General features: G+C 39.3%; 1 long non-coding RNA gene across 2 annotated transcripts in view; it reads right to left on the reverse strand.

Annotated features, from left to right (window-relative positions):
- Nucleotides 1-22360, reverse strand: part of LOC144090737 (uncharacterized) — a 61801-nt gene that overhangs the window by 37972 nt on the left and 1469 nt on the right. For both annotated transcript variants that reach the window (XR_013305494.1, XR_013305492.1), the window contains exons 2-3: nucleotides 20311-20428; nucleotides 1617-1801 (exon numbers count right to left, since the gene is read on the reverse strand). This is a non-coding gene — a long non-coding RNA (uncharacterized LOC144090737). The remainder of the gene's footprint in view (nucleotides 1-1616; nucleotides 1802-20310; nucleotides 20429-22360) is intronic.

A 22360-nucleotide genomic window follows, 5' to 3' on the forward strand; every position in this document is an offset into this window, starting at 1 on the left:
CTGTGGGCTTGGGGATCTAATAAATACTCTCATGTATGCCATGACCCTTTAATGGGACACGAGACTCTTCTCAGTCTGGCAGCTCAACACTTCTGTACTACTCGATGGTCATGCAACAGATTAGAACTGTTATGAGAAGGACTGCGTGTAGTGCTCTCACTTTCAAATCTTGAAAATCTTTTGAAAGATCCACATACAAAACTAAAAAGGAGACTTGAGTAGAGTAGTTGTACTAAAATGTGTGTCCACAAAACACGGTGCAGTTTTCTTTCTCATCGTGTTTCAGGCAGACAGTTGAAGATGTCTTTATGTCATTGGTGAGGAAGTAGAATTGAGTAAATTAGACACCATTGCGTTAAAGTCTGGCAAAGTTCTGAATGACTTAGTCACTTGATTTTGAGGGAAAATATTCTATGTTACTTCTGCATGCAAACATTTTTGTCGTGCTTAAACACAAATATTGATTTGTTCAGTTGGGGGTTATTGATTTGATCAGCAAAGATAAAAAAAATGTGGAGAATATTTCATCCCTATATGTGTTTAAAGCAGAATGCAAATCATGATGTTGGTGCAGGGAATCAATCCTGCTAGATTTTAAATTATTTTTTATTGTTTTGGTCTGCAGAATTGTATTTTACCAAATTCTATCATGACACAAACATATTCCTAATATAACAATTTGAAAGTGTCACTCAAAATGTTTTCGGTTTGTTTTCTTTTTCAAAATTAATTATTTATTTATATATTTATTTATGTATTTATTTACTTATATATTTATTTACTTATATTTTTATAGATTTATTTATTAACTTATATATTACCTATCTATTTATGTCTAAAATGTCTTTCCTGTATCTGCATTCTCACCCTCTTGCTACTGTGACAATTAAATTTCCCGAATACGGGATGAATAAAGTTATCCAATCCAATCAAAGATGCGCTTACATTGAGCTAACATTGGATATTATCAGTACATGTCAAGTTGCACAAGAAAGCATGCTCAGCTACCACTGTAATTTTTTAACCCCATCAAAATACTCACTTGATCACTATGATTGAATATAATTTGACTTTATTTTATAATTACTGGGATCGACTGGGTCAGGGGTGTCCCCCGCTTCTGGCTCGGAGTCAGCTGGGATAGGCTCCAGCACCCCCTGCGACCCTAATGAGGATAAAGCAAGTCAGAAAATTGAGAATAGAGATTTTATAATTATTAGTACGACTATTTTTTAACTTCCACACTGTCCAATGTCCACATTTTTGGGAATTTACATTTGTATTCATGCTGTACGTATTTTATTTTATTTTACAATTCACTATATAAATAAAGTCTAACACTCCACTTCATGGCTTATTGAGAGCACAATTTTGGCGTCTTCTTCCATACATGATAATACAGCCTTGCTTACTCAATATTTTCAAAAGAAAAAGAAATAGTTTTACTTTGTTAACATACTTTGGAAATCCAATTAATAGATGTTGATGACATATTTTTGCAAATTTCCATGGATTCCTTAAGGTATTGTAGACATCATGTTAAACATGAAGGGGTCGAGGAGTGCTATTGCACAGCAAAACATAGGATTAAATATTTACAGATGAGTCTCAAGTACCTCAAGCTCCCTGTTGTTATTGATGGTATATTATTGAGCCGTGTCCAAATGCTGAGCCTCTCCCTGTGGCCTTTTGACCAGTTGTCGTCTCGGGTGATGACTGAGATACACCATGCCAACAGAGCTGCGATGCCTCGTCCATCTGGCATTCAGCATGTCCTGCTGGGGGACTCCCTCCTTCCCTCCTGTTAATACGCACGTTGTTTAAGAAAAGGCGCCATTGAATGAATCCGCTTGAAGACATTAATGAGACATTAATGAAGTATTGACCTCTGCTGTTCACTCATTCTGCTTGCCTGTTCATGTACAAGCATTACTATTAAAAGGCGGCTTAATTTCTTGTTTTCCTCGCAATTATCAGTTGCTGATTGACACATTTATCCGTAGCTACTGCAATCTTTTTATATTGACTAAGACTAAAGAATACAACAGAAGAAAGTAAACCATTATTTGTCACACTACAGGATCGTTCGTGATTTTATATTAAACAAACAGTTTTAATTAAACTGTAAATTTTTCATTAATTTTCTGAACCGTGTATCCTTACAAGGGTCATAGGAGGTGTTAGAGCCTATCCTAGCTGACTTTGGGCAAAAGTTAGACTACACCCTAGGCTTCATTTTATAAAAAATAAATAAAATAAAATAATAATAAAAAGAAAGAAAAAAAATACCTCTTCCTCAAGAAAATTACCTAGATGTAAATTAAGGGGAAAGAATAGAAATGTGTTAGTATTTCAGTTGTCAGTTGCCAATTATATATATATATATATATATATATATATATATATATATATATATATATATATATATATATATATATATATATATATATATATATATGAATATATATAAAGTGATATTTAAGTTTGACTTCTTCCTACTCCTTTGCAAACATGACTATTTTTTTAAATGATATATTTGATCTACTTTTGCATTTTGTTCCCAGAACTAACTTCTTTCATTGATCTAATGCAGAAGGAAGTCAATGTCGCAGTGATGCTTTGTGAACGATGATATAAAGCCGCAAGGGAACTGCTTATAATTTGCCGCAATTCAACCGATTCACCTATGATAATCACACATTGTTGCCAAGGTTGAGGGGGTCAATTCACTCCAAGTTCAATTACGGCTCCTTTAGAAGTCGTAACGTTCGGAGAGGTGACGGCATCAATTCATTCTACACTGGAATAATTAATTTGGAAAATAATTAGCAGAGCTGCATCATTAGCCGCTGAACTTTCCATATAATTAAATCAGGTTTTACACTGGCAAGTAACTACATTAAACCTGAACGCCTCACTGATTTACACGTCTTTATGTGCGCTGTAAATTCCCATTTATTTATGTGTGCGGGTATTTCATTTGACAATGTTAATTTCTTTTGCATGCCACATAATTGATGCCTTACAATGAAACAACTTCATATTCAGCGAGATAACATGGAAAGAATGTTGCACCGAAAGAATGTTGCACCGAAAGAACGAAGCTTCATTCTTGTGTGTACTTGGAGGAATAGCGTTATCGTCATTTCACTGGAGCCAAATGGTCTACAGATTACTGTAATACTACACAAGTGTTGTATGATGGAGTCCAATTAAATGCTGCATGCAGTGACTTGGCAACACACACAATATCTAACGTGTGTAGTCACACAGGTTGCTGTCATGTGGCTGCTAAGTGTGGATCAGCAGCAGGTGAAGGCTAAAACTCAACATGAACACACTAACAGGGCTGCCAACTATAGTGGTACCTCTACATACAAGCACCTCTACATACGAGTATTTCGAGATACGAGGAAAATTTCGAGCAAATAATTATCTCTAGATGCGAGAAAGCCAGGTGGCCAAGACATGAGAGGCTGTTTGTCATTGTAGCGCACTTTTTTGCGTCTTTTTTGCCGCATCGCTGTGTGTATAACAGATATCTACGAGCACTGGGCGGAGCGTTGCATTTTCCAATGTTTTTTTTCTCGTCACTCAGTGCGAATGCCGGAGCGATCGCTAATACGAGCAGTATAGTATATTACTTCTCGTTGGCTGCTCATCAGAACATCAGGGGCACTGGCTCTCTCCCCCACAGCTCCTCGTGTAATATCTCTGGTCGCAACTACCTTTTTGTAACGTCTCTGCGAGCACTGAGCGGAGCGTTGAATTTTTTCAGTTTTCAGATTTTGCATGAATCGCATTTACTCCGAAAATACTCTGGAAATGGGAGAAGGGTACTCCCTGAAATGGGGTCGATGGAGATTGGCAGCTCGGCACTAAAAATTAACCCATTAGAGTGTTTTTGTTTAAATTCCTAAAATGAAGACCTAAGGATTCTAACAAAAAGGCTGAGCCATGTCAAAAAATACTACGCCAATGCTGACGCAGTTTCCTCACAAAAACGTTCCCCTGATATACTGCATTTTATCATTCATCACATTTTTGTAAGTGATCCTTTTATCATGGAATGCTACATGGCACCTAAGAGATAAGAGCCACCAGGGAATTTTCAAACTTTTGTCAGTGTAAAAAAAACAACTGTTGACCATTACATATAATGCACGTAAAGGTCCAGTAAGATAGAATTTGATGTATTACAGAAACTACTGTTGTTTACAAACATGCACCATTCAAAATATTTCTAAACATCCCCGAAATGAAGCCTCCAAAACTCTTAGCTGCTGTGAGCGTGTCCACCGAATGTGCTAATAACTCGACCTACTCTTACCTGTCAATCAAATATTATACTGTACATGGTGTCGGTTAAGCCTCAGGCTGTATGTTGTGTGCCTCTTTTTTCAATAAACAGATTTCCCTGAGGTGTCGCTGTCATGGGCATCCACAGATGACCCGAAGCTGAATGAGATGGGAACCCATTTTACATTTTAAAAGCTCACTAGGCTTCTATCTCATTAGCCTGCGGTCTTTCGTCTGTTCATCATATAAACTCTTTTTTATGCTGACACCCATAATATAGAACACTTAACAGAAAAGCCTGTGATGATCTGGCCAAAAGGCGAGATTTCTTTGCATGAACTGAGAAGGCCACGTCCAACGAGAGTAGCATGTACAACACAACAGCGCACCGACACGGAGAAGAAATAAGTTGCTTCTGTTTTTGAATCCATCGATCAATGTGTAGAGGTGCCTAGCACACCAAGAGTAAGCAATGCTGAATTTAAAATTTGCTGGTGCAACTGTGTTTTTAAAATGAGCCCGTGGTCACAAAGCCAGGGGCTTCTTCCACAAACCCACAAATACTGGGAAGATGTGGCAAGGAATACAATCCTGTGTGACTACCGTGTTTTATATATTATATATAAATTATTTAAGGAAACGGATATACTATGGTTTAAAAAAACAGTTATAGATTTTGCATACCACGTGATGGGAAATTGGGCCGGATTGCATTATTTTACATCAACATTCTTTCATTCATTTTCTGTGCTGCTTATCCTCACAAGGGTTGCGGGGGGTCCTGGAGCCTATCCCAGCCAAATACTGGCACCAATTGCAGGGCACAAGGAGACGGATAACCGTTCACCCTCACACTCATACCTAGGGGCAATTTAGAACGATCAACCAGCCTACGCTGCATGTTTTTGGAATGTGGGAGGAAACCAGAGAATCCAGAGAAAACCCACTCAATCCCGGGCAGGACATGCAAACTCCACACAATGAGGACACACCAGGGGTCAAACCCTCGACCCCAGAACCGTGAGGCCAACTCACTCACCTCTTGTGATCAGGACTTCACTATTACAAATAGCTTTCAGATCAATTGTGTCCCAGTTTTACAATTATACTTCCATCTAAATAGCAGAATCTTTAACCTGCTTTGAAGTTGTGTACATCAGAATGAGACCCATCATTAAAACGCATCTTTACACATAAAAATATTCCTAATTGATACTCTTAAAGTAAAATAATTGATAATAATCAAATACTAAATACGAAAATGAATTTAAACAGTCACTATTATTTGCAGTATTTTCAAGATCTACCAGGACTATTATCCAGAATGTGCATTCCACTATATCATCTATTCTATAGTAACTGGATACACAGAAACTAAAGTACGTATAGCACAATGCAGCCACTTATTACAGTAAAGCCAGAGAGATCTAACAGTGTAAGAGTATCTGTGGAGGTCTTTTCATTTAATCCTGAGGAATTCCTGTGAAATGGCCTTTTGGCGCCAGTCTTTCTGCCCGCATCCCAATGACTCAAACCCCCCATACACACGCACACACACACACCACACACACACCAGGGTCCACCCCAACACACTCCACCTGTTGGAATTGGCACACACTGTCACAGTGCTTGCCCCTGCTGGTTAACAACAGTCACTCGACAAGAAGTGTCGCTTTCTCTGGCCACCTTGCCTTCAGGTGACAAAGGACGTGCTTCCGTCTCGGTGATAGCGACTTAATTGAGTATGATAACCCCGATGTCCCCGCTTTTCACCCTGACAGACTTTTCTGTCTATTCCAGCTGGAGAATGTCAAATGTTTTTAAGAGTCCTTTAAGGGAAGTCCAATTTTTCATCACACATAGCAATCATACACTTGCACATGTAATACAAGCCACTAAATTATCCTTTAAAGGAAGAGATTTGAATAGTTCCAAATAATACTGAATATTTGTCGCTGTTTGAAAAATATCTGGTTTTCTGATGATCTAAACATATAAAATTGTTATGATCATTATCTACACGTGTGCCTTAAAGTGTTGCTAGCATGTTAATGAATGGGTAAAAAATAAAAACACTGGCCACATAATCAGCTCTAAATAATCAATAGGATTTAAGATCGGAAATTATAGTTAGGCCACTAAACATGTGTTTTGCTCTTTTATTCATGACCTGCAATTGCCACAGAACTTTTTAATATTGAATAGCATATTTTGCAAGAGTACCTTGAGATTCTTAACATTTCAAGATAAATTGCTCAGATTTAAGACACGCTGCACCAGATGTAGTAAAAGACCTTCAAAACATAATCAAATTTCTTTCGTTTTTTCACAGTGACAGTGTAGTTTTCCATAGGTTTATTAGAGGGGTTTATAATAGTGGGGATGCATGTGTGATTTAAAAAAATGAAGTTAATGTTATTGTTTACACATACTTTTTTTTAAAATAATTATTGTTTAAGTTAATTCGGGGATCACTGAGTTTTTTTTCTTAACAGGCAGGCATGTGTGTGTTTACATACTTTGTATCCACAAGCTTGTCTTTTATCAATGACATATTGACCTTTTTATAGGGTTTATTTTACAGTTTTGACTAATAAGGCGGTTCTTACTAGCACGAGCAATGTGAAACCCATTCTACGTCAAATGAGATTTCTTTCACAGGAAAAGGAAAATAAGTTCCTTCTGTCCAGTGTCTACCATAGTTTTCATCTACAGAAAGCCTTACTGGTTACTTCATGAAATGCGGTTATGTTAGCACTTCCAAATTTGGTCATGCTGGGAAGCTTAAACTGGAGTGAAAAGGCCTTAATGCTGAAATGTTCTTTTTTTTTTTAAGTTACTTGAGTAAAATGCACTTTTTGACCTTTTTAATACGAACATTTTAAATCTATTTGCTCTACAATTATGTTTTAATTTTAGTCAGTGTATGTCTGTTACAAGCTTCGGTCAGAAGTTAAAAAATGTAATTCAAACATAATTACTATTACTATTTATTGTACTAGTTTAAGGTAGAATATTTTGAACATGACTCAAATGTCGCATTGTCCAATTATATTTTAATCTTTGCTATGTAGGTGCTTAATTTTGCTTTTAATCCTGACTATCACACATCTTTGACTTATACTTATGTAGCACTAAAAATGCATATTGCACATGACTTTTGATGGCACCAATGTTCCATAAGCACTTTTCTGTAATAGCACTTTACCTCTGCTAACCTTGACAAGTTGAAACTGAAATAGTCAGTTCTGACATGAAAGTCATGTTGTCATCAAAAGAACTTATTTGTGTGCCCTGACGTGGCCTTCATTGGGGGAAAAACATTTCTTGATACATTTCATAATCATATTCATCTCCCAGCAGCCAGCCAGGTCGTTTGACTCCTTGAATGCGTTTGAATTCAGCTTATTAAAAAAAGATCTGTTTTCTAAACGCCAGCCGGGAAAATGTGTAATTAATTGGCTTCTGTTGTTTTATTTACCTGAAAGACGGAGCTCACCCGCAGTGTTTCCTCCCGCTGGGTATAACTGCGCCATGGCCTTGAGACCCCAGTTGAATCATTTAATTAACCGTGCTTCGTCTTCTTCTTTTTTTTTTGCCATGTAGGTGCACGACCTCCTTTTAATTGAATGTCTGTCTGTGTCATTACTGTCTTTGTTCACACAAAGGAGAAGACCGGGATGTACACGTCGATGGCGAACTCCATTGATCAAACTGTGATACACAGAAACACAAAACAGGCTTGTCTGGGTCCAAACATGCCAGAGACAACGTGTGCCTTCGCATTCAGGTAACTAATTAACGTGTGGCAATTATCTCGCCCAGTTGTCAGATAGAACCAAGAAGACAAACAGATGAAAAATTTGAATGGAGTGCTTGCTGGCAATGTGAGGGGTACAGCGATCTCTAATGTGCAGCAAAGGTCAAGTTGACTTTGTTCACGGTCTAATCAAATCTCTGATAATTGTGATGATGGTGAAAAGCACAAAGGAGTGATTCATTTGCAATCTACAAACCTATGAGGAATGTCTAGCATATTTTTGTGAGCGCAAGTGGCCGAAGGCGCACTTGTCATTGTTGCGGTTGCCGTGCAACACTCTCATTCTTGTAAGAGTGATGAATGAAGGAAGTAAACTAATTGCCCCTCCTGCTTGCCAACAAAAGGGGAGGATCTCGCACTGACCCCGAAAGACGCTGGTTTTACTTGGGATGTATTATCATGATCTTATTTCTAACTAATGAATTTCACCAAAAGTTGCTTACGTCCGTATTTGCTCTTTGAAATGCGGGACAAACTAATGTCGAATATTCACTCATAACCTCACAAGGTAGAATAAATGAGCAAAGACCAATTACACTCACCACAAACTGCATCCTTCAAAATATTGCATACTCTTAATATATACATGGCAAGTTTGAGATTTTGAACACAACATATCTGTTGTCACTAAGCTGAATCCTTCAATTTCATATTAAAAACCCAAAGACCCAAGCAGACAGCGGTAGCTAATCTTGTGAGAAATGAAGTACGGATCTTCAAACATAATCTACTTACTTCATATTTTCTGCAGCTTAGCTCCCAAGCCCAAGAGAAGAAAAACCAATCAAGCACTTAGTGACTGTAAGGGACACATAAGAACCTGCAAAATTGTCAAAAACTTGGAACTCTGCACATTGGTCTTCGCGCAAGCACAAGGATACCTGACTAGAAGAATATGAGAGTCCATTGAGTCATTTGTAATAATTAGTAGTATTAACGACACCAACAACAGCAATAATTTCTCAGTTAAAAACTGTTTGGATGTGTGCATACTATGAAAAAACATTTAATCCCAGATGAAATGGGATCCAAACACCCATCCATCTCTCCAGCCATTTTCTATTGCAACTTTGTTTTTGCATGTCACTGCACTGTCAGGACCAGTCTGCAAGTGTCACAACAATCGCAATTATTCCGACACCGTTCTAACAAAACGTCAACGTGTGACCAACTGATATCAATCATTCGGAACCATGACGGATTTGTCGCATTTTCAGTTTCCTGGGGCACTCTATGTCATATTCTCATGCTATTTCCATTATTTTAGTCACAACAAAGATGTTTTCGGAATGATATGTCTTTTGGCTTTCTAGTGAATACAAAAGAGAAAATGTAGTACTATTCTTATCTGTCATGTATACTGCATTAGCCTGAATTAGAGTGCAATAAAAAAAACAGAAATGCTTGAAGCTGACAAGAAGTTTCCAGTCAATTTCACAAGTATATTCCTCAAATGGTACAGGTACCAAGTCAATGTGTACCTGGTAAGTTATGATGTATAGGTGGCTAATACAGATAAACATTAAGCAGATTAGTGAAAGCCTTGAAAGACGTTCAAGTATGTTATGCCAAAAAATGTTTATGGCTATTTTGAAGCCATTATGAGACGTCTTTGCATACCGAAAAATCTAAAAATATATCCGCAAAATCAGCTATTTCCTATTTTGTAAAAGAGCATCTTAATAGATAAGATAATGATAGACAACTATTTCACTCCTTAGGCCATAATCTTACATATGTACATACATTTTCATTTATATGAATATGTTCATTACTATGTACTGCCCCTTTATTAAAGAAATCAAATAAACAAATATGAATGCAAATACATTATTTGCTGTTTTTATGTTCACTTGACAAGGAAACAACGGTGCTCCCAGTGATGCTCAGTATGACCAGGTCCATGTTTATTTATCCAAAAGAAGTCCTAAACAATAAAAGATCCTGATAAACATTATTAAAGAGAGAATATCGTAAACAGGCCTATTTCTCTCTAACTTTTTTTCATTAAATCTCATTCATATTTGTTCTCGGGAAATGTTTAGATTTAAAAACTAAGTTGTTTTACTTCATATAATTTATTGAGATTCACCTGTACGTTTCCATCCGCATAACTTTAGCAAGAAAATACAAACTTTAAGAGCACAACATGATGCAATCTGGGGGGCTAGGAACGTCGGATCCTATGTCTCCTGAGCATGTCAAATGAGAATCTTTTGACTGCCAAAAGTTGTCCTGGAACTTAAATGTAGGTCAAGAAAATGATGTAAACAACAACAAACCAAATTCAGCTCAATTTGTAGGTTGTTGCATTGAGGAAAAGTTTGGCGCTTATGTTGGTTGCTCTTTGAAATTTTTCCTACCTTTGTGTAATTTTTATATCATTTGCACATAAGGAAAGGTGAACACAGATATAGGGAATATACAGCAGCTTCATTCCCAGAATTTGACATAAGCCTTTATTGGAGTGAGCAGCTGTTTGATCCAACTATGGACGGATGGGGATTGACTATGGCATAATTACACAAACCTGCAGGAATTTCGTCCCAATTAAAGCCCAACACTTAACCCATGCTAAAACTAAATGCAGAAGGGCAGATCAATGCTATGAGGCTCTTTTTCCTCCCTTGAGCAACCGCCAGTCTTCTCCAAAACAGGCTGGTTACATATGCAATGCAGCTCCTTGACGATAATTACACTGAGAAGGAAGCCTCAGTTCCCAGGGACCAGTCAGGTGATTATACCTCTAGCCTTCAAAATGCAAACCTCTTCTGGAAGGAAAAATAAAACATACACACAGCGCATGTTCATATACCCACTCTTCCTAGAGTGCACACACAGTCTACTACACTTGTCAGAGAATTTCTCTGGTTCAGACTACTTACTGTATGTGCTGTGATGGGTCCAGATTCAGAACAAGACACAAAACATGCATTCTTCATAATTTGAAGTGGTTCTCAGGAGTCTTAATTAGACTTCCTTTCCCCAAAGTTATGCCAAGATACAGTGGTATACAACTATTTAAACACCTTTTTTTACTTGTCTGAAATTATAACGCTTTTTTAGGTTATCACCCTCTTTTATGCAATACGGTAAATGATGAGTTATTTTATCTCCACATTTTTACCATGCTCAAAGCGTTTTAAATGACCCCTAATTCACCTACACATTAATAAATCAACGGTGCTGCTCCCATTTTTTATTATTTTTTTTACCTAGGGCTTCAATGTCTTGTGTCAGTCTTGCTACTGCAACCAAGAAATTTCCCGAATACGGGATGAAATAAAGTTCTAATCTAATCTAATGAAAGGTGCTACCAACCCACTGGAGCCAAATTAGGGTTCAGTGCCTTTGCCCAAGGGCACTTTGACAGTGGACAGTCGCACCCTGGAATCGAACATTTACTCTTTGGTGCCACACACGATTTTATGTTCCTAACCAAAGAATGACAAGCTAAAAAAAACAAGTTACCAACTGAACCACGGCCACCCAAGTACGGGTGCAAAGACTGTTGCTAACTGATGACTGTACTATTCCCTGTTGGGCCAACATTATTTCTAGTTTGTTCGTTTGTTTGTTTTACTTGTTCATGTATCATTTTCTCATCACGAGTGGAGCCAGAGGAGTCTGCAAGAAGAAAAGCTTCGTCAATAGAATCCCCAGTGGCAATATACTACGTGGCACAGCTTCAAAGACATTTTGGAACTTTGTCTAGCCTAAATGTGACGCTCAGGCACCAAACTGATTGCGAAGTAATTACATTGCAGTGTTTTGATGTTAAAGTGAAGATTAAAAGAAAAATATATATACACAGGCAAACCTTGTGAGGATAAGCGGGACAGAAAATGAATGAATGAATACAGGATATCTATGGTTAAAATGCACATCATAGTCATGCACACCTTTTTGGTATGGTAGTGTGTTTCTATGTGTGCCCTAAGGCTGAGTGTCGACCAGTCTAGGGCAGGGGTGGGGAACTTTTTTGACGGAGAGTGCCATAAAAAATTCATATTTGTAAATGTTGCTCCTTCAGAGCCATACTCAAAATATAAAAGTAAAAATACACTAAAGTCTGTGCTATTAGTAGTAATATCCCCATTTTTAAAGTACAAACGTTCTCTGAGATCTTTTGACAACGTTGTCACGCTGTAGCTAATCAATGATAATCAATGGAAGTATGCATGCAGAAGAATGTAATGGAAAAACAAATGTTTAAAGCTGCACTAAAGGTAGTGTCGGCGCCACAATGATCAACGCAACACTCCTATTGATGTATTCAGGACTGAGCTCTCTCAACAGCGGTTCCCACATTTTACCTCACAGTTTAGTGGAGAGCCATATGCGCCTATCAAAAGAGCCACATATGGCTCCTGAGCCATATGTGCCTATCAAAAGAGCCACATATGGCTCCTGAGCCATATGCGCCTATCAAAAGAGCCACATTTGGCTCCCGAGCCATAGGTTACCTACCCCTGGTCTAGGGTATATGGAGGCAGAGAGGGAGGTTAAGGACAAATGGACGGATGGATGGATGCATTAATGAATTAAAAGCCTATTTTCTTTATATATAATGGTTGGTTTAAATGTACCGTGAAACTTAGGCTGATGAGAGAGGTAGAATTAGAATAGAACACAATTTTTTAAAAAAATTGAAAATTGGTTTGTGCAAAACAAAAGGTAAAGAATTACTGATGTTTTTTTAGTGTTCCCCTTTTCAAATTAGTTGTATTCATCAGTTGTTTTTTTTAGATATTTTTCCCCTCAAGTTCAGGTTTAATGAAAAGTTGCACTAGTCTTTTTGTTGGTATCTGAAAATCTGTTTGAAACTTTTTGATGTGATTCTTTTTCCATGAATGAAACCTTCTGTTCTCCCCAACTGTCAACGCTGATCTTTCCCAGGAAGCACCAGAACCAAGTGCAACAACAAGGACATGAGCCTTCATTTGTTTTTCACCTGTCAGCACTCTACTTTGGAATGTTATGTGCAAATTTGGCTGCAGGAAACTCAATCGCCAACGTGAAGGCACAGCAAGAACAAAGAATTAAAGCAGCAATACTCTATGGACGTGCACACGCCCAAGATGGTTTTCCCAGGTTTTCTTTGCATGCCTTTATTTGTATAGATTTATCAATAAAGTGAAACTCCGAACAAACACACGATTTTATGTTCCTACCCAAGAATGACAAGCTAAAAAAACAATTTATTCATAAGAAGAATGATTAAATGATGACTGAGAAGCAGTTTGCAATTTTCTTCTATAAAACTTTCCTCTAAAGTTGGATTGTGTAATTTGTTTTTATTGTTTACTGACATTGTAGCGCATCGATCCACAAATAGGATCTTCACGAACAGGTGCTGTTTAAAGCCAATTTAAAAAATACATTTACACATCTATAAAGCAGACCCAAAATGTTTCTCATCACCGGTGAAGCCATAAATATGGAGTTACAGCCACTGCCTTAAGGACATGGAGATGGGCACGTGCTGCCTCACTTTTGTCTGGCCCATTGACATGTAAATGTCCTCCTGCTATAAGGCATCAGCAGAGAGCAGAGGAAGAAAAAAAGTCCACTGAATTGAAATGTCAATAGTAATTTTTGGCATGCGAGGGACATCTGAGAGTCAGAAGCTGCCTCCCGGGAGAAATGTAAAATAGACGGGATGCAGGGAAGTACTGGGAAAGTGCAGGGAGGAGGGTGGTTACACAAAGGGGAGAGTGGAAAATGGAGGGGTGGAAGATATAGTAAAGGGGCTAGATAATGCAGGGGCCTGTGCGATGGATGAGATGAGGGAGGGGCTAATGGCAGTCAGAAGGTAAGCTGTCAGAGGAGAAACAGGGCAGGGGCATTTGATGGGGGGAGGAAAAAGAGTAGACGAATATGGGAGACAGATGAAGAAAGATGGAGGGGGAGCTTGTGTCCTCCTTTGGGAATGTTTTCCCATCCTCCTCTACTGATGGACAGTCAGAAATACCACAAGAGCCACCTCCCGTAATGACTTGATGAATGAGCTGCCCTCCGGCCCACTATTTTCGCACCTCCTCCCCCGCCACACTTCGCCCTCTCGCCATCCCCCAGGACAAAAATCGCATAGCAGTACGTGGGCATGGTTTACGCATTTACACCACTTCATCCATTTGCACACACCACCCGCAGTTTGAAATCAGGATGCTGTAATTCTGCCCATCCTTTTATAACTATGCAAGCCTTATGCAGTATCATTTTTAAAGAATATACTAATATTGGGACTCCCAGTCATAGCTTGTGTATGTTTGTTCTTTTGTGACTCTGCAGTGAAAACACAGAGTGCTTGGACCAGCCTAGTCATTAATAGTGGATTTTGCAATCAATGGCTCTGGTTCTGTCTTGTTTGTCTAATCAATGTAAAGATTGTGGCCATCTGTGGTCCTCGCTGTACTAAAACAACCCTTTTAAAAAATAAAAATGCCAGAATTCAAATACTCTCAATGTTGTAACGTGCAACACCATTAGAAACAGTAAACACTTAAGGTCGCACGCCACATTGATGACTACTAAATACATTTTGTTGTTTTTTGAAGAAGGAAAAGACACTTCAAATTGCGTGAGAAGAAACTTAAAAGGGGAGATATAATGGAAAGTGTTCTTTTTATTTGTTTGTATGCAAATCCAAGGCTCTCTGGAGGGCCTGCCAACCCATGAAGTGTGAAATTAAACACCCAAGTAAACTTTTGTTAGTGGCCTATTTCTGAAAATGTGTGTGTGAGCAAATCTTTTTGAATTTCAAACCAACTGTATTATACCCCCCCCCCCCCCAAAAAAAAAAAAAAAAACTACCTATAAAGTGTGGCAGTAGCTTGAAATTGCCAATTAGTGAGTTCATATGTTTTCACTGCACACTGCACAGTAAGTTCTAGTCGGTTGTAAACACATTCATTCAATCATTCATTTTCTGAACCGCTTTAACCTCACTAGGGTGGCGGGGGGTGCTGGAGCCTATCCCAGCTGACTTCAGGCCAGAGGCGGGGGACGCCCTGAATCGGTGGCCAGTTGATCGCAGGGCAGGAGTTAGATGGACAACCATTCACGCTCACACTCAAACCTAGGGGGAATTAAGAGTGTCCAATCTACCATGCATATTTTTGGAATGTGGGGGGAAACCAGAGTTACCCGGAGAAAACCCACGAAGGCCCAGAGAGAAAATGCAAATACCACACAGGTGGGCCGACCTGGATTTGAACCGATGACCCCAGAGCTGTGAGGCCGACGTGCTAAACCACTTAATCTGCCAGGCCGCCATGTAAACACAGAAACTTGAACACACAAAAAACATCCTGCGATATTTTCTTTACTTTGTGCCACGAGTTAGTTGTTCTATAGGACAACACACACACACACAATATGCAATATGACAGGGGCAAAAGTAATCTACAGTACATGCCACTTGAAGACAAACAGCACAAGCTCATGACGACAGGTGTGCTTGCATAGGTGGGAAGAAAGAAAGAGGGAATGTAGACCACTCACATAACATCCAATGGGGATGGATCTAAGTTATGATTTACAAGGACTTGCAAAAATAGACAGCGAGAAGTTAAAGCAGCAAAACCTAAAGAAAAGGTGAGTCCGAGATATGGATGAATATGATACATGTTATCAGCCTGGAAGAATAGGGATAAATCTCCTTTTGGTGAAGTCCCAGTTCAGACATTACTCAGGTCTTTCCATACATGCCCACATGCTTCATTCAGCTGACTGACATTGTGTCTATTTTTGTTTGTATTTATTTATTTTTTTCTAGCACTCGTCCCTCCAGGCCACTTTTTACTGCAGTGCAAAGCAGAGGGACATTCCTGGTGATGCAAGACAGGATATTTGTCATTTTTAAGTGTGGGTCAAACTGCTTCTCTGGCTATTGATTGGCTTGTCCTCCTCTATTACGCTGTGTTATGTATGGCTTCCTTTGTCAGGGGTGCGACAGCCACAAACACATTCACCTCTAGCATCTTCGATCTGCTGAATGACCAGAGACGAGCAAGTCAACATAGACTTGCTTTTAAACCAATGACCTGGAAACACCCCATCGCACTCTAATACAGGGTTAGATTTAATTTTACTTGGAATTTTTTTCACATTTAATAAAGATGTATACATATTTATTATCTTCTTACATTGTGTGGGTTGGGTAAACGCTGAATATGGATTCGATTGATTTTCAAAGCGGGGCTAAACAATCATATGAACGAGCTACTGCTGCCCAACATTACTCTGGTCCTTAACCTAATTGCTTTATGTCATAGGCAACTTGAACTATATTCATTCGTTCATTTTCCAAAGCGCTTATCCTCACAAAGATCACGGGTGGTGCTGGAGCCTATGCCAGCTAACTATGGGCACCAGGCAGTGAACACCTTGAATCCGTGGCTAGCCAATCGCAGGACACAAGAAGATGGAAAACCAGACACACTCACACTCATACTTAGCGGCACGTTAAGAGTGTTCAACCAGCCTATCATGCACATTTTTGGAATGTGGGAGGGAACTGGAGTACCCAGAGAAAACCCATGCAAGCCCAGAGAATACATGCAAACTCTACACAGGAAAGTCTGAACCTGGGATAAAACCCTCGATCCCTGAACAGTGAGGCCGACACGGAATCCACTCGTCCACCAGGCCGCCGACTTAAAATATACCGGAGTTATTTCAATAGGGCTTGGAGATTAGTGGAGCATCACGGGTAAAAATGTGTCTTAAATATATCCGTGATAGTGTAGTGGTACGCTAGCTTGACTCAAGGTGTCGTAAGGGCCCTGTGGAGTTATCCAAAAACTAACCTCATTAATGTGCAATGTGTCACAAAGCATTTAATTTATTTTCCTCAACCAAAGCAGTCGTTTTCATTATCTCGCAACATCGTGAATCAAGTATTTTGAGAGGGTTAAAGCATCTTTTATTTCTAATGATTGCAGACAACTTCACCTTCAACTTCTTTTCTAACCATAATTAATTGTTGCTTTCTGAAATGGGGCTCTTGAGTATGCTTGCACACATAAATAGAACACTGGTGAGCTTGTAGCCAAATCACATAATTAGTCATTTGAAGGACTCTTGTATTTTGTCGTTGCCACCATGAAACATGTTATCAAAAGTTTAATCAGTTACTAACCTATTGGAGTGTAGCTGAAAACGAATTTCTCCATTTGTGAGTCAGGGACTAAATTATAGTAAATGAAGAATACCTGAAGATAATCATTCATTAATCTAATGCCTTTCTTGATATATTAGGGTTTCTAGTATGTATTAACAGAGTTAATATGGTTGACACTGTCTTTTGCTCTTTTTATTAAATGTCTTTTCTCTTTTTGTTCTGCAAAACGAGGGTTTGGAAATGTTGTTACGTCAATTAATTCCAACAAAGTTGACTAGAGTAGGACTAAAATTATAAATAAATAAAAAAACAGTTAAAAAAAATACAATTACAAAATGAAAATAAATATAAATAATGAAAGTAAACATTTTTTTCCATTTTTCTGTCAAGTCAAAGGGTTTTATTGTTTGTTTGTTTTTTTGGTTTAATGCCCAAGTGTGTGCTGGTATGAAACGTAACATAATCAAACTTTCATGGCATTTCTTCTTGAATTTGGTTATCCATTCTGTGCAAGTATCCTATTGTGTTGGTCTGGTAAAAGAGTCAACTTTTTTTTGTAATTAGGTAGTTGTTGTGTAAATGCACGTATAAATGATTATCAATTCCGAAAAGTAGATACCATCTCATACTACGTGGTTCCATCCCTGACAGATTCTTGCGCGGGGTCCTGGCAGTCTCTGACAAGACAACGCTGGACTTTTTGCATAATGCATGAGCGCCGACAACACACATGGGCCTGGCCCTGCTGAATCAGCTGCTGCAGAACATCAGCGGCTGGACTGATCTGCGCGGACGACATCCCGCTGAGGCTACCAAAGAGACGTGGCCCGTGACGCCCCCCCCGCCCCCCGACGAGAGCACTTGATCACCCAAGTAACCTTTTGCATGAGCGCACTCAATCTGCCATTGCAGACATAGTGCAGACAGGGGGCATTAGGTGGGATTATCACCCCCACTGCCCTTTGTTGTTGGGATGTCCATCCCTCGCCAATTTGCCCTGAACCCTCCCCTAGCAACCCCCCACCTCTGTTCTTCTGAGCTCTGCACCACCCAAGCGCTGCTACACAGAGAAGCCGTTCACTAGAAGAACAAGAGCCAAGTGCCTAACTTCTGTAGCCCACTTTCACGGCCACACGCAAGGACACTCTCACGCAAATTAAGTCAAACACACAAAGACACACGGGCAGCCCGGCGGATGAGCGGTTAGTGCGTCGGCCTCACAGTGGGGGACCTGGGTTCAAATCCAGGTCGGTCCACCTGTGTGAAGTTTGCATGTTCTCCCCGGGTCTGCGTGGGTTTTCTCCGGGTACTCCGGTTTCCTCCCACATTCCAAAGACATGCATGGTAGGCTGATTGGAAACTCTAAATTGTCCCTACGTATGAGTGTGAGCGTGAATGGTTGTTTGTCTCCTTGTGCACTGCGATTGGCTGGCCACCAATTCAGGGTGAAAAGACACACACTAAGGTTGATATAAGGATGCTTCCGCCACATTAACGAAAACAGGAATAGTATAGATTTGGCACATATTCAGACGTGATATGAATCAAGTGAATTCGACTAATTTGATTTTTGAAAGAAAAATACAAAAATTTGAGTGTTTGGACTCAAATGCTCCAACTTGATATTCTCACAGGAATTGGAATTGAAGTTACCATTTTACCATCTTTCCTAGTCACTGGAGAAATCACAAGTGCGGAACTAATCAATTTTTCATTAGCGTGAGGCGGATCTGCTTGCCGAATTTCACATGCTTGCAATACTTAGCTGAGGTCGATGATGGAGAAGTCAAGAGAGGTTTTTTCATGTGCTCATGTGACAGGACAAGAATGAGTCGTGGCCTAGATCGCTATGGTTTACTGAGTAATTGCGTGGCTAAATTCCCTGAGGCCAAAGGGGAGCACATTTCGACCAGGACCAGGAGGCTTGGCCAAGGCTTTGGCAGAAGGAAGGATCAGTTCCAGTCCTGTGTGAACGCTTTTTCCAAGAGTTATGGATGTAAGTGCCAACTTTTCAAACCAAATAGCCACAAAAAGAGAGAACATATCACTGATATTGGCAAAACAGACTTGCCTCAAAGGTCGAAACTGCTCCGATCAGATTAATGAAATGAGTTTGTTCACTCGAAAGCTATTCTTTCAGTGTTGCTTCCTCGAAAATGGAGGAATCTTGATTCAATCAATTACCACAGTAATGATAAAGTGTCCTTGAGCACAATGTTGAATGTCCACGCGTACCGTGTGCAAATGGCCAAGTTACTTCATAGATTGCAATTCACAACCATCATTTGCAAAATTTCTTGAGAAAAATACCAGATACATTTTTTTAAAGTATTGAGTGGTTAATGTTGTAAAATGGAATGTGAACAGATATTGAGGTCACATCGGTATGAATACTAGCAATACTTAGCATGGCAAACAATAAAAGCATTTGTTCCATTGAGTTTGGTTTTAAAATAAAGCGCCTAACAAATATACAATCATAATAATTGACATAGAGAATGTATATAAAGTTTAGAATGTATTTGTGATATTCTATATATATTATTATCCATGTTATATAGATAATGTGTAGTGTATGTGGCTGATTTGCTCTGCAATGGAGTTGCCACAAAACAGTTGCCCACTTAGAGCCTTAGGCACGACAGGTAGTAATTTTTGAAAAACATTTTGACATGCTGTCATAAAAGTGCCAAAAAAGGAAGTAAAACTACAAAATCTTTGAATATTCCTGACAAACAACAGTAAAGTAAGGTTGCATATTATTACTGTCACCCAAGGAAGCTGTTCAGGAATTGCTGGAATTAGTTTTGGCTGGCAAACTCACGAGAGTTGAGGTTGCTTTAGTATACTATACTCTTCAATAAAATTTCATACTCTAAAATAATTTGATTTGGTTTGACGGCACGTTTTTGGCATTTTTTTATGACTATGGACCTTACACATTACATACAATTTCAAGGTTCTGCTGTACTGTACTGTACTGATTTCATTGTATCATATTATCCCATATTGATACACTGTTAAGCATGCACAGGCAACGGAAGAAGTATGAAATCGGATTTACCTTTTTCATTCCATTGGCCATGCTTAACTGATTTTACTCCACCAGCCAGGATTCCAGAGCAGCCGGGGGGGTCACTATTTGATGTCTCCCAAACCGATCTTCTCTCTCTCTGTTCATCCTGTGAAGGCACAAAATAATCCTATCTTGTAATTTGCCTCTGTCCCTGAAGCCCGAAGATGAAGCTCTTGTCCTCCCTGAACTCTGACCGAACAATCGGAGCTTCTTCACCCCGGGCATCATTTAGCTGCCTTTATCTAGCGCCATTCATCAGCTCTAGCCTTGCAGGTCCTCAGTTCCTCTGTAACTGCTCCTATTTAAATCTGGTTTACTAGTTCAGTATAAAATATTTTTACTTGATTCAAAATAATGTCCAACACCAGCCCTTCATTAGTCTTACCATGGTAACTAGTTAAAGGGCTCAAGTAAACGTTTCTGGGCATTGGCCTCACAGTGGGGGACCTTGGTTCAAATCCTCCAGTGTGGAGTTTACGGTTCTCCCCGGGGCCTGCGTGGGTTTTCTCCAGGTACTCCGGTTTCGTCCCACATTCCAAAAAGATGCATGATAGGCTGATTAGACACTAGAAATTGCCCCTAGGTATGAGTGTGAGCGTGAATGGTTGCTTGTCTCCTCATGCCCTGCGATTGACTGGACACCAATTCAGTGTCCCCCGCCTCGTGCCCAAAGTCTGCTCCAGCACCCCCCATGACCTTAGTGAGGATAAAGGAGTTTAGAAAATGAATGAATGAATGTCCAAAGCAGACTTTAAACCAATCATTGAACGTCCAACGGAAGACAGCTTTCACCTAGCAACCCTTATCTTTAGTAACAGGTGAGATTCAAAAAGCCACGACTGACATATTGCAGCATTTAACCCTATTGGCTCACACTCAAACAAATGCAATGACACACCCACATAGATAATTTATTTCCATTGGCCCTGGTCTTCTCATATTCATATGGTTTTATCTCCAGAGAGTTTCAGTAAAGTGTTCAGTGAACGATGCATGTAGGTGGATTTCTTCCCCCAATTCTCATTACGATCAAACAGTCAGCTGTCTGGTTCGGTTAGACGTATACTACACTCTTTTTAATTTTCTTACCAGCTGTGCCTCAAACGGACTAACGATTTTTATGTGAATGCTACTGTTTACAATGATTGCAATCGTTAACCGTGGACGATGGTTTATGCTCGTAGATTTTTATGATTTTGCTTTGCAGTGTTATTTGTTTTAAATCGACTAGCCTGAAAGTTCACGTTGCCTAAAGTTTCAAGTCTTTGAGAGTGTTTAGGACACTTGTTCTGTAACTGATTTTCATAACATATTCAATACATTGTTCTCTAGGTATACAAATGTGCCTAATTGGAACTGTTCATTAGGCATCATTGCTGTTGAACAACACAAAGTCTCCAATGAATTCTTCTTGCCATTGTCCAAGGCCACTTTCATGTTTTAACTGAATGACCCTCCTTCCTTTCAATTGCCTTTAACTGCTTATGCTGTACGTGTATGTGTACGTCTGTAGATGTACGTGTGCCCAACATTTTATGTATAGAAATATACACCTCAGGGCTAATTAACAGATGTTCATTGATTTTCCTTTCGGCTTATCCTGACAAAAGCCTTTCCCAGTCAACTATAGGCAGTAGGAGTGGGATACCCTGAATTGGTTGCCAGCCAATTCCTGTAACATATCTGTCAATACGTTTTTCCCGTATTTTATATGCTTTTTTTTTTGCAAAACGGATCTTGTTTTACCCATTTCAGCTCTAATCCGGATCGTCTCGGTCACTCTTAGCAGATGAAAACGTCATCATCGACTGTTAATATTGTCATGCTTTAAGCATGGTATGCATCATATGCGCATGCGGATTCCCCTTCCACACAGCGCGTCAGCAAGCAATGTACCCGGACAGTTAAACAGTCAGCGTCATACAGCGACATCTACAGAATCTTGAATTTAGTGCATACATACAAAAGGCGGACTGACTTATTTGGCACTACGTCCACTTTGGGGAAAATTTTAGACTTAAGTGTGACCTATGTGAGT

Source organism: Stigmatopora argus, chromosome 2 (assembly GCF_051989625.1).
Source record: "Stigmatopora argus isolate UIUO_Sarg chromosome 2, RoL_Sarg_1.0, whole genome shotgun sequence".
Classification (NCBI taxonomy): Eukaryota; Metazoa; Chordata; class Actinopteri; order Syngnathiformes; family Syngnathidae; genus Stigmatopora; species Stigmatopora argus.